The sequence below is a fragment of the Mustela putorius genome, unplaced genomic scaffold (assembly GCF_011764305.1).
Source record: "Mustela putorius furo isolate JIRA1106 unplaced genomic scaffold, ASM1176430v1.1 tig00003988_pilon_pilon_pilon, whole genome shotgun sequence".
Classification (NCBI taxonomy): Eukaryota; Metazoa; Chordata; class Mammalia; order Carnivora; family Mustelidae; genus Mustela; species Mustela putorius.
Window position 1 is genome coordinate 11,512,409 of NW_025422127.1, and position 13,130 is coordinate 11,525,538.

A 13,130-nucleotide genomic window follows, 5' to 3' on the forward strand; every position below is an offset into this window, starting at 1 on the left:
TAAGCTGAAAGCAGGAGTCGGATGCTTTACCGACTGAGCCACCCAGGTGCCCCTTAAACACACACCTAACATAATAAAATATGTTTACTGAATGCCTGCTATCACTGGTGTTGATAATCGCACAGCAGAAAGAAGAGACAGTCCCTGTTCTCGAGGTGCTTGCATTCTCGTGAGCACAAAAACACCAGATGGAGAAGACAATTCCAGGACGGGATCGGACAGAGATGGAGCGCAGGGAAGGCATCCTCGGGGAGGCGACCGTTAAAGTTTCCACCTGAAAGACAAGGAGGGGGTGGCAGGTGGAAACATGAGGAAAGTGCATTCGGGGTGGACAGAGCAGCTAGCTCAAGACCCCCGTGAGTGGAAGGGAGGGTCCTGTCTGCAGCTTAGACTAACCTGTGGCCTCTAACACTGAGCAGGTTTTGCCCTCCCAACAAAGAGTTGTTTCTGTTTTTCCTTTAAGCTTTTTTTTCCTAGTTGAGAACAGGCTGTCAGCGTTGGCTCAGGAACCATTTGTTCGCCCGATCGGGGCATAAACACACGGCCCCTGTGCCTTGATCGCCTTCAGTGGAGCCAGCGCCCTGGTGTGTGGGGCAAGAAAGATTTGAGCCCTGGAACCGCATCCAATTTCCCCCAACCCCAGTAACAAGATCTCATGTGCTTGACAAGCAGGCCCTCTCCCCACTTCCCGCACCATCCCTGCCCCCTGGAATTCCTGGACAGAACAGCTGCACCAGGGGCTCAGTTTTCAATGAAACAATAAAATACTCCTGCGTGTCCCGAAGAGGATGGCATTTATGACTGGGGTGGGCCAGATTCCCTGCACAGACACCCCCTCCCCGATTCCCAGGCTCACCAGCCCAGACGGCCACATGTCCCACAGCCTGTCCTTAAGCCTCTGGGAACTGCTGTAGCATGGGTGCCTCAGAAGGTCCTGGCCCAGAGCACACTGGTGGAGGAGAAAGACACGCAGAGCCAATAAACAGAAGGATTTGCCAAGAAGGACCAAGCACACATTTGCAGCCTGGGCCGTCCAGCAGGGCACTCTCTTTGGCACCACACCCTCGCCCAGAACCCTACCACCACACAGCTGCCTCCGGGAGACTGTCTGCTCTCTGGTTCAAGGACAGGAAAGCCCTCCCTGGCTGGGAGAGGGGTGAGGAGAGTGGGTGTGGCCCACATTCCGCTGGCATCGCACACCCCTCCCCCACTCCCCGCCTCTGTCCTGCGCTCTTCTTTAATGGAGCAAGAGGTCCTTGACATTCGTAAATTTCTCTTGTGCTCGGCAGGCACATTTGGGTCCTGCCGCCGAGTGCCAGATCGCGCACTGGTCCCCCGGGTCCTGCCTCCCAGTGCCAGATTGGAACTTCCACGCGGAGGGGCCAAACCTTGCAAGCTTCCACGTGGGGGCGCAGCCTGCCAGCCCACCGCTCCCTGTCCGCCAGCACCCTCTGCCTCAGGCTCCGAGTTTGTGCCATTCTGTTACATTGATTTAATTTTGTCCTGCTTTATAAAGACAGAGCCATGGAGAGCAGAGTTAGGGGGTTAGGTCTCATAACCAGAGTATAAATGAGACGAAGATAGGCGTCATTAGGAATGTTCCAGGAAGAGCAAAGGAGCCACAAGCAGGCGCTCACTAGAATGAAGCTGATGGACTTGGGTTCCAGTGGGTGCCCGATGCCAGCCCGCTGTAGGCCCTCTACCCAGAATGCTCTTCCCCTGGGCTTGCACAGTGCTCTCACTCGCCAACCTTCCAAGTCCTTGCTCAGAGCTCAGTATTTCAGTGAGGCTTCCTGACTCTCCTGTCTACCCTCCCCTGCCTTCTGGGACCTCTATACTCTGTTCTGTTTTCTATCTCTCTCCCCCCCCCACCCCTCCCACCCCCGCTCCCCCTGGCACTTAATCACCATCTCACAGACTGACTTATTTATTAAGTGTCCTTTTTATTGTCTGTCTCCTTGGCTTGGCTGGGGTCTGGTCCCTAAGACATTTGACATTTCATTCATATTGACATTTCATTATGAATGTTGGATTGTAAAGGAAATAAATTAGCGAACGCATTCAAATGATGGGGCCTATTGCAAAAAATGCTCAAAACAAGGTGAGGTGTACTCACAACGTTACAATTTCTTTTAGATCCTGGGAAAACACATACCTCGGCCGTCTAAGGCTATGACTCTGCTTTCGGATATTTTACTGTGGTGACCAGTTTCAGAAACACTGTATACACCAGTAGGGATGGCTCTTGAACAAGCTGAGCCCAGAGTTAGAGCAGATACAGGTTATGAGCAGACTCCAAGGAAGGAGAGTGAAACCCAGAAAGACTTCCTGGAAGAAGCAGTGGGAACTGCCTTTAGAGTGGTTGATGTTTGGCATGCAGTGGGTCAGGTTTCGCCGTGGGCTCTTGCTAAGCAGGGAGAGACTGGAGACTAGAGCCTGGGCGGGTCTGGAATTTTTCTGACTGGGTATACTTCCTTGTGCACTCCGTCCAATAGGAAATGGGGACAAAACAAGTGGCTGTTCCCCAAGGCAGAAGAGCAGAGGGTACAGCTTCCAAATGAGCTCTGAGGGAAGGGGAAAGGTAGATCCTCTGGAGATAGGACACAGTTGCTCCGCACTCTCTGGTTCCTTTGATTCTCCCAATCACACCTTTAATAAAAAACATCAGCTACCCCATGGTGGGCACCTGTGAAGCACCGGGTCCTGTACTAAGTGCCCTACCCACAGCAATAACTCACGACCTTCTCACTGTGACAACTATCCTGTGTTCTTTGGTTCCCTTCCTTCCATTTTCCAGATGAGGAAAGGCAGGATCCAAGGGGCTCATTTACCCGTGTTGCACAGTGAGTATAGAATGGAGTTCGGGTCAGAGCTGCAGCTGCCTGGCTTGGGAGCCTGTACTGTTAACCCCCTCAAGGGCCACAGAGAGAGGGGACACGCTGGGGGACCGGTGGGACCCCTCTCTCACCCACCTTTCCCAAGTCCCTCACCCGGGGGGAATGCAGAGGTTCTCTGCGGGATGGATAACAAAAACCAAACCCTTTCATGTTGCTGAAAAAGACAAATAGAAAAAAAACCTTACACAAGAAACCAGAGAAAATCTTATTTGGGTTGACCAGATGAATGGAGTAGACAATGCCCTCCAAGTCACCTTCGTTTTGGGTTCAGGGAACTGTTTCTCTTTCTATACGCAAACACAGAAAATGTGCATCATTTCCTCTTAACTGCACAGAAATTCACCGCAACCTGGGACTACAGGTCTGGACATGGGTGTTGCTGGGGCAAGGGGTGGTGACTGGAGGGGGGTGGGGTTGGGCGCTGGATGTATGTGTTGGTTCAGTTCTTCTGAGCCCCAGCCTTCAACCTTGACCAAGGCTGATTTACCAGGAAATTATGAAGTTTTGGATTCCCTCATTGGCTCCAGCCCCTTCCAAAGACTGGAAGGCACCCTTACAATGTCTTCATATGTGACATGATTTTTAAAATCTTGTGGTACTAAGATTAAGATTATTCTGACATCAAGAAACAAATTGTAACAAGAAAAATCGCAGATCACACTAACGTCTTAATTCATTGAGGGAAAGACACACATTTCAATAGAAATGATACATTTTTAATAGAAGTAATGAGTAGATCTTGGCTTGTTACATAATCCAGTTAAAGGAAAGAAATGAATTATATGTTCACATGGAAAAAAGATTTCTTTTCTTTTGCTGATGCAGCAAAAATGGTTATCATTGACAAATACATAACATAACCCCACAGTGGGAGCGATGATGAATGTTGGCAATTCGGAGACAGGTGAGATCAATCCCTGCATTAAAAAAAAGAAAAAAAGGGAAATGTCCTGACATTTTTCAGCTGATATGTGAAAGAACTTTAAAAAGAGGTTTTCCTAAATTTAGTGACCATTCTGAAAATGCACATGATATTACCAACGATAAGTTATGAGCCTGGAAGAAACTTTGCCCAAATATCAGTATTGCAAAAATTACACGATCACCCATGTGAAAAGAAAAGCTAAAGGTCTCTTTCTCTTCTCTCTATAGAAAAAACACGATGAAACTATTGTCAGGTGTGAGAATTAAGCAGACAAAAAATATGGGAAAGAAAGTATCATAGGCATAAGCCTGGCAATTAATGAAATGAATAGTATTAGTCTTTTCATATTTTCTGATGTTTTAATAGGACCTGTCTCCTTTGATATTTATAATTTGTTGTGGTTTATTTTTCTTCTTTAAGCACCTGTACTGGTTTGTTGGGGCTGCCATAGCAGAGACCTACAGACAGGGGCTTCCACCATGGGAATGGATTGTCTCAGAGTTCGGGAAGTCCAAGATCAAGGTGTCGGTAGGGTTGGTTTCTTCTGAGGGCTGTGAGGGAGGGATCTGTTGGCTGGTAGATGGCGGTCTTGTTCCTGTGTCTTCACATAGTCGGTCTTCCGTGTGTGTGTGTGTGTGTGTGTGTGTGTGTGTGTGTCCCCTAACCTCTTCTTCTTCTAAAGACATCTGTCAGATGGGATAAGGACCCACCCTCATGACTTCCTTTCGACTTCATTACATCTTTACAGACCCCCCTCTAAGTACAGTCACATTCTGAGGTACTGGGGATGGGACTTCAACACTTGAATTTGGGGGGTGAGGGAGGTGTGCACAATGACGCCTATAATCATATTCAGTCCTTTGTCCCTTGTTTTTGAAGAGGATGTCAGGTTTTTTTTCAAGTTTCCAGCACCAGGAAAGCTGGACCTCTGGGTATCTCTTTGTTTCTGAAGTTCATAATCCCTTCCGTACAGGAAGTTTTCCCAATTCAATAATGTTTATTGAGGACCTACTACGTGTGGGCACCACTCACCCTGGGGCTCCAGCGAGGACAGCCATGGGCCCAGCTTGCCCAGTCCCCAGGGGAGGTGAGTGCTGGGAGGGAAGCAAGCACGGAGGGTCTGGAGCCCAGAGCAGGAGTAGACGGGCCTCACAGGGGCGCCACCCGGCCAGTCCCCCAGGGCCCTGCCTGTAGAGGGGCTCTGTGCTCGGGGTTCATATTTCCCTGTCACCACTTTGAAGTTATTTATCTGTGTTTGCCTTGAGCATCTGGCCCTGCAGATTCTATCCCCAGTCCCAAGGAGGGAAATTACAGCAGCAGCTTCTGGTGAGGGCCAGGTTAGTGCTGATGGCTGGCTAGAGTTTTCCCTTCAGAAGAAGTGGAAGATGAGCCCGCAAAGGGGGATCAGGGTATGCAAGACACGTGGGAGCACTGCGTGTGTACTCTGGAACTCTCTCCCTTCTCACGAGTGGGTGGGAATGAGTTTTGTATGGGGGGGCAGTTTGAGGCCTGAGTTCTGGAGACAGAGGATTCAGAACCAAATGCCAGCATTCCCCTTCCCCTACTGCACCTGTGGGCAAGGTACTGACCCTCCTGGCACTTAGGAGCCTCGTCTGTCACAGGGCAGAGAGTCTTAAGTTCAAGAGTCAGGACTTCATACCCACAATCCCTCTCCTTTTCTGACATTGCTTTCAAGTTAGAGCAGGCTGGGGCCTGGGACCACTGTGCCTGATGAAGGTTGTGGTTAGGGAAGGATTGGGGGAGGCTGCAAGGGTGGGTGGCTATGCCACGGCTGCATATGCACATGGCGGGTCTGGGAAATACGGCAACAATCATGGAGGCTGATCTCAGGGTCTGTGTCAAAGAGAAAAAGGGCCAGAAAAGAAACTGCGCCGCACTGTCAGTGACCCCTGTGCCCAGCCAGGAAGCTTGGACTCTAGCAATCGGGAATCTCCTGGAAGCATCTGGGTGGGGCCTGATGAAAGTGACATTCGTGTCTGGGAATCATCTCCTTCAGCTCCTTTACAAGGATGGAGGAAAGAGAGCTCGGCTGCGGGGCTCCTGCAGGGAGGGGGTGAGACCTGCTGCTTCTGATCAGCTGCATAGGACACACCATGCAAAGGGCTCTAGGGGGCCGCCAGGAGCCCCATGCTCTGAAGACCACCAGAAATGCGCTCTCTGTCTTCCTACCTCTTAAAGAATTGCAGCCTTGCTGCTTGTGGATGGAGCAGGGAAGTGTGGGTCGCTAGCCTGAAACGGGGCCTGTGGGTTTCAGAGGCAAAAGCAAGACTCCAAGACGCACGCCAGGGAGGCCAACTCCGCCGGGTGGACTGTCAGGCTGACATGAAGCAGGGTTCATGTCAAGAGTTCAGGAGGAAGCATGACAGGATAAGAGGGAGGGGACACCAGGTGGGCAATGTGATCGTCGCGGGACCGAGACCCAGCATCTGGCCTTCCAGCTGCGGCAGACCAGAAAAGGCAGGAACCAGAGCCGGTCCTTCCACCAGGCCAAGGGGACCAAGGAATGCACAGGGGGATGTCGAGGGAGGGGTCAGAACCAGAAGATGGCATGAGGGACGAAGTGGCCCTTGCTGAGTCCCGCAGCTCCTTTCTCCAAACCTGGTTTCAACCCGCCAGGAGGCCTCCCAGTGCTTTCCCTTCCACCTGACGTTGAGCGTGTCCTTCCCCCGGAGGGGATGTAATAGCACAGCCTGAGATGCGCACGGGACCGATCAAATAGCTACTGTGCTGCCACCCAGGCTCCTCCCACTCCAGGCAGGCCTGGGTCTGCTCAGATCCAGGGAAGCAGCTGGAGCAGGTGGTCCAGGGGATACAGAGCCCCAGAGGGTAGAGAGATGAAGCTCAGGGCCCTTCTTGACAGATGAGACTCTTGGACCCATGGTGACCTATCTGCTGAAGGCCAATCTTTTGCTTAGCTCCCACAGGACGCAGACTCCCCATTTTCTGCAGGACTAGTCCAAGTTCCTTAGCATTAGACAGTCGGCTTCCGTGGTGTGGCCCTTGCCATCCTCACTCCCTGCATCCCAACAGCACAGACTTACTGCTGGGCCTGCGGCAAAAAAACCTCTTATCTTTGCCCTAATGATAATCTGTCGTGAAACTACTGAAACGCTGATGGCATTGCTATCTGTGTCCCTGTCTCCAGGACAACGCGCTGCAGCCTTGGGTAGGATCCTGACACAGGGCCGGTGCCAAGAGAAGAGGGCACGGATGTGACCTAGAGACTCTGGCCTCCTCTGCAGTCTTGTGGGGAGGACCGGTGTGGTCGGGTTCACATGTGTCTTTCCTGATGCACGCACGAGCTCTCACCTGTGTTTCTCCTGCCTCTTGCTAAGCAGAAAGGACCAGGATGGAGCAATGTGGTACCTGGCAGAAGCGGCAGGACCTGAGCCCTGCTGGAGACACCGTCAGCTAGAACAGGAAAAGACAGGAGGTAGATGCTGCAAAAGAAATTGGGAGAAATCAGGAATCCTCTGCTCTATGACCACCTTCCCACCCAAATGGTACTGGGCTTTCGGAACCTAAAGTTATTTTCAGGAGGACCTTAAGAAGCTTTCCAATTGGTCTGGACTACAACATCAGAAGCACTGGCATTGGCCAGGGATTGGCTGAGCTAGAGCATGAGGGATCTGGGCAAGGAAAAGAAGTGTGTAGCAGTGGGCTGCAAGAGAGTGCACGCCTCTGTGCAGGTCCCCCAAGCGAGTGCCCACTACTGTTCTTCTGGGCTTCAACACTCTGAGAGAGGGGCCGGTGAGGCCCCTGGGACCCTACCCCAGCCTACAGCCCTCCACTGGCCCCCACCGCTTATTCCAGCTGTAGACACCTTCACTCTCTCCGGAGAGGCAGCTCTTACATCGTCTCCATCTAAAGAGACCGAATGAAATCAGGGAACTTGCCCAAGATCTGTGATTATGAGTGGCTGGGACATGGGTCAAGTGTAGGTCAGCTGGACTTGGGTCCCCACATCACACCACAAACCTGAGGGGCAGTGTCTGGAGGATCTGAGAGCCACAGATGGAAGATTCCTAGTGGAAAAATCCGGTCTCTGGTAAGTCCCTGGAAACAGTAGACACATTTGCTGGCAGGTCAGATGCTGGGCTGACATCTGCAAGGTCCTTGCGAAAGCACTTCTGTGGATCTAGGAGAAGCATCTAGATGGCTCCTGTCCCTCACCCTGTAGCTCAGTCATGAAGGAGGCAGTGTGGAGGGTTTCTGAACAGAAGATCCCGTTCTCATCCTAGCTCTGCCCCGCCCATTAGCTGTGTGACCTTGGCTGGTTTGCCTGAACTCTCTGTGGAGTCCAGCTGGCTTAGTAGGTTGGGGTGGAAAGTAGTCCTGGTAGCCTTTCTGGAGCTTCTCAGAGGCCACCGTGCCTGCCTCTCCTTTGTGCAGTCTCAAATCTTTTACCCCAGCCACTCATTTTTAAGGTAGGCTGGTAGAGCACCCATGATACTTTGTAACTGAAGGAGAAATGTTTTATTTATTTATTTATTTGTTTGTTTGTTTGTTTATTTAACAGAGAGAGAGAGAGAAATCACAAGTAGGCAGAGAGGCAGGCAGAGAGAGAGGGGGAAGCAGGTTCCCCGCTGAGCAGAGAGCCTCATGCAGGGCTTAATCCCAGGACCCTGGGATCATGACCCGAGCTGAAGGCAGAGGCTTTAACCCACTGAGCCACCCAGGCACCCCAGGACAAATGTTTTTGTACCCATTTTTCAGGAAGGAAAACCGAGGGCTGCAGAATAGAAATCACTCCACTATGGTCTCAAGAGAAGTCACCGTGATAGGGCCACAGGCCTAGTTTTCTTGACATATGACTTAGATGAAAAGAAAGTTCCCTTGGGCACTCGAGCCAGAAACATAGCCTTGGGGGGGGGCACAAACTTCTCCACTGACCCAGCTGGGGAGCTGCTCCCAGGAGCCAGAGAGAGTGGCCCTGCCCACCACCTGTTTCCCTCACCCCAGGGCTTTCATCATTTGGAGGGGGACCAGAGGGCCCTCCCTGATGGCGGGAGGGAGTGACTGAGTCTTGTTTCTCTGGAATGGAACAGGTTTGACAGGCTAAAAAGTCCCTCAGAGGGAGGGAAAGCTGGAGAAGACCCTCTGGGGAAGAGCAAACTATGCGGAAGGGAGAGAGGGGGTGCCTGAGGTCTCCGGTAAACAGCTTTGCCCAGAGATGATTCATTCATCGGGTCCTGTTTGCACTTCCCACTACCGAAGCCTGACTTTTGGTAGCAGATCCTGTGCCTCAGTTAGGGTCGTTAATGGCTCAGAGTACATGTGGTGTGTTTGGCCTCCCTTAGGTGTACCGCTGTGTCCGCCTTGAACTTCACAGCATTTCAGTCATGAGGATACCCAGTGGGTAACAGCACCACTCCCCACCCCAACCTGCTCCCTGCTCATTCCTATCCTTTGTCTGTTTCAGATTTCTTCTTAGCAGTGACCACTGCCTGCCTGAGGCTTCTTCCTTTATCTTTTTGCCGTGTAGCACACTCCAGACGGGAAGTCCCACTAGGGCATGGGGATCATCACTTTGTTTGTCATTTACTAGGCAATGCCCAGGAGGAGAGCCGGCATGTAGCTGGGTCTCTATGGAAGTCTATTGAACGAGGGTGTGCTCGCTAGAATGGTTGAATGACCGCTCCACCGGTACACGAAAGGCTTTACTGAAGAGGTGTAAACACAGCCCTGTTTCACGGCCTCATGTTGCGTTTCCCTTAACTTAGGTTTAAAAGTTGTTTCCTTCCGGGGCCCCGGGTGGCTCAGTGGGTTAAAGCCCTGGGTCATGATCCCAGGGTCCTGGGATTAAGCCCTGCATTGGGCTCTCTGCTCAGCAGGGAGTCTGCTTCCCCCGACAACCCCCCTGCCTGCCTCTTTGCCAACTTGGGATCTCTGTAAAATAAATAAATAAATAAAATTTAAAAAAAAAAATTGTTTCCTTCCAACTCGTGTTCTTGTCCCCACCTTTCTACCAATGGAAAAACAGAGGCTCAAAGCCTAGGACCGAGAAGGACATTAGGACTGTAGACTACTGGATGCTACAGATTTTGGAACTTTTTGCCTCCAAAACATATTCCTCTAACTCTTCATTGACATCTAAATTCCACACTAATCTGTTCTCCTTTAGGTTGAACCCAAATCCTTCCTTTGGTTTAGTAGGGGACCTCGTTCATCCGTTTGTGCTATAAATACCGATTGAAGGCCTCCTGAGAGTGGGGTGCCGAGTTTTCGGGATACAGTTCTAAAACCCATTCTGCTTACAGAGATTACAGCCAAATGGGCAACATATCCAGCAAAGGATCACACAAACACCCAGAGGAGTGACTTCGGTCGTGTTCTGTGGCAGGGGATGAAATTCTAGGTGCTGCAGGAACACGCAGCAAAGGGGAAGACTGGGTGACGAACTCAGGAGGAGGTTTCAGGAGAGGTTCCCCCCAGGGAAACGGAAATTACAAGCTGAGATCTGAAGACTGAGCAGGAGTGAGTCTGACCAGGGGAGTGGAGGACAGAGGAAGAACATTCCAGGCAGAGGGGCATGGCGCATCTGTGCCTCCGGGTGGAGGGTATTGGCTCCTTCCGGGGTTTTTCTAGTAGAGGAATCTTTCATTTTCCTGATTGACCAAGGGGCTTTCAAGGAGACACGTTAACCTTGGTAAAGGTCCTAGGCCCAAAATAGAACACAGTAAGTGCTTCCTTGCCAGAAATCTTCAGATTTTAGCTCCCCAACATTTGACTTTTCCCTTTACAAAGGAGCCTGAATTGTCCTTGATTGGAGTATCCTCAAGCCAGCTGCCGAGGCTCTGTGCTGGGCCTCAGAATGTTCATCTGTTTCTCCTCGGTCATCTCCAAGCTGTCTTCCTGGCTTTCAAAGTGATACAGAAGGAGGGTGGACGAGACAGGCAGTGGAGGCCGGGCCACAGCCCCCCACAGGGATCCAGAAACCACACCCCGAATTACAGATGAGCTCCGACCGGCCCACTGAGCTCTGACAACACCCATTTACAAATGGTTTATCTACCCTGGGTTATTCCTAAATAAGTAAGAACTGTTCTTTCATAACCCTGAGCATAAAGCTATCTTAATAACTAACCATCTGTTGGGTCTGTGTACCTGGATGTCCCATGGCTTCCTTAAACCAATTGTCTATCATTCCTGCCTTCAAACCCACTCGTCTCGCTGTCCTCTTGAATTTGGTTTGGGACCAGCGTGCCTCGAGAACGTTGTGGTGATCTTCCTTGATACCTCCCTCTCTGCCTCCAGTGGTGACCAAGTCTTCCTGACACCATTTCCCAAATGCTTCTCCAACCCGATGGGCTTCCCCAGCCCCGTTGCCTTCTCCTTAACCTGTGTCCCCTCTGGTGTTTTATGTACTGGCGTTCTTCCAGCAATCAGCCTAGCTCCAGTCTGTCTGTCGGTTACACTGCCCCCCAAATCATCTTCTTAAAAAAAAAAAAAAAAAGGCTGAAAAAGCCCTGTTGACTCCTCATTGCTTAGTAGACTGGTAATTCTCAAAGGGTGCAGCACCCGTCACCTGGGAACTTGCTCGAAATGCGAATTCTCAGGCTTGTCCCCAGACTTAAGGAATCAGGAACTCAGGATGGGGCGTGGCAATCAATTTTAACAAGGCTTCTCAGTGATTATTCTGATGCTAAGGTTGGGAGTAGCCAAATAATCACATACAAATGTCATAGCCTTTCTTTCACACATGGCTTTGCATTAGTTGGTCCCCGATGCTCACTCCAGCTTCCTATAATCATGAAATTCCTGTTACCCTGAACCTTTTACTTTCTTCTATGTATGTCAGACCCTTTCACCCTTACACACTTTTGTAGGCTGTTCTTCTGTCTGGGATATCCTTCTTTCATTCTTCCCTGTCACAAATTACCTCCTCCATGAAGCCTTACTTGACTGTCCCAAGCAGCATTTAGTGGCTTATTTTCTAGGTACCTGTAGCCCCTTTGTTGATAATTTAGTTATAGCTGTTGTATCTGTGGATGTAGCTTCAATATGGGAAATAGATTTCTAGCAGATAATTAGTCATTTTACAACAGAACCAGCTCTCTGGGAAGAGGCGCTTAGAGAGAAGGTGTGGAGATTATGAAGGCCCCTGTAAGCTGCTATCCCCTAACATTTCAGCCTTTCTCCACCGTCTCCTGGGAGAGATGACCTGTCTTGTGCTGAATGCGTATGCTTGGACAAGGTGCACAACATGTTACAGGCATTCCGTAAATTCAAAAGAAAAGCATAGAATGAATAAAAGATTTCTGCTTTGTAAGGGAGGATGAAAGTTTCTATCTAAATTTGACATTCCTGTGCTTCTACCTCCTTGCAAAGGCCCCAGAGAAATTATACAGCAATGCTGGTCAGTACATTTCAGGGACAAGCCATAGGCCCCCTCCCCTGATACTGTGGTTGCCCCACTGCTGGGCTGGGGGAGGGAAGGTGCAGCTACCGCGCAGTCTGGCAGCTCCCTCAGGTGGAACGATCCTTGGGCATTTCTGCTGCACTGACCCTTCAATCTCCCCTGTGTGCCTCCTCGCTCCCCTTACCCCATCGCAATCCAGCCAGCAGGTTCCCTGAAGCACTTTGCATCCTCTCCATCACTGTGTCACTCACCCAGCTAAGAGCATCGTGCCTCCAAACTACACAGACCTCTGGGGCTCCGATCTGGGCCCTTTCCTTTACCAGCTGCTCAGCCTTGGGTATGGGACGACATTTTTTTTTTTTTTTTTTAAACCAGCGTTCCCTACTGCAGGAAGAAGTGAAAACCAGGTGCACACAGGGCTCTACATGGAGGGACCAGCCAGAAAATGATCACCATTACTATTATTTACTCTTTGGTCCAGACTTACGTTCTACCCCTTAAGCCCAGCACCAGCTTCCAGCACTTTCCTACCAAATCAGAAAGCCCACGAATCCAGCTCCTTCTGTTTTGGCTGGTGGAGTCTCCCCCATGTCTTTTCTGTCTGTAAATCCTCAACCCTGATCAGCCTGTTTTCTCATCCCAAGAATGTTCATTTTCCATATGCTCGCCAGCTGGCTACCAGCTCCGTCTCCTAAAGGTTAAACTTGTGTTCCGGAGCACTCTTTTTGAGCATTACCTTTTCTTAAAAAAATGCAATACATCAGTGGTTAGGAAATCAAAGCAGCTACACACACACACACACACACACACGCGCACGCACACACACGTGCAAACACATGCATGCCCACCCACCTCCAAACATCCCCACGTGAAAAACCATCTAATTCTGAAGAGTGTTTCACAATTTTCCAATGAACTTTTATGT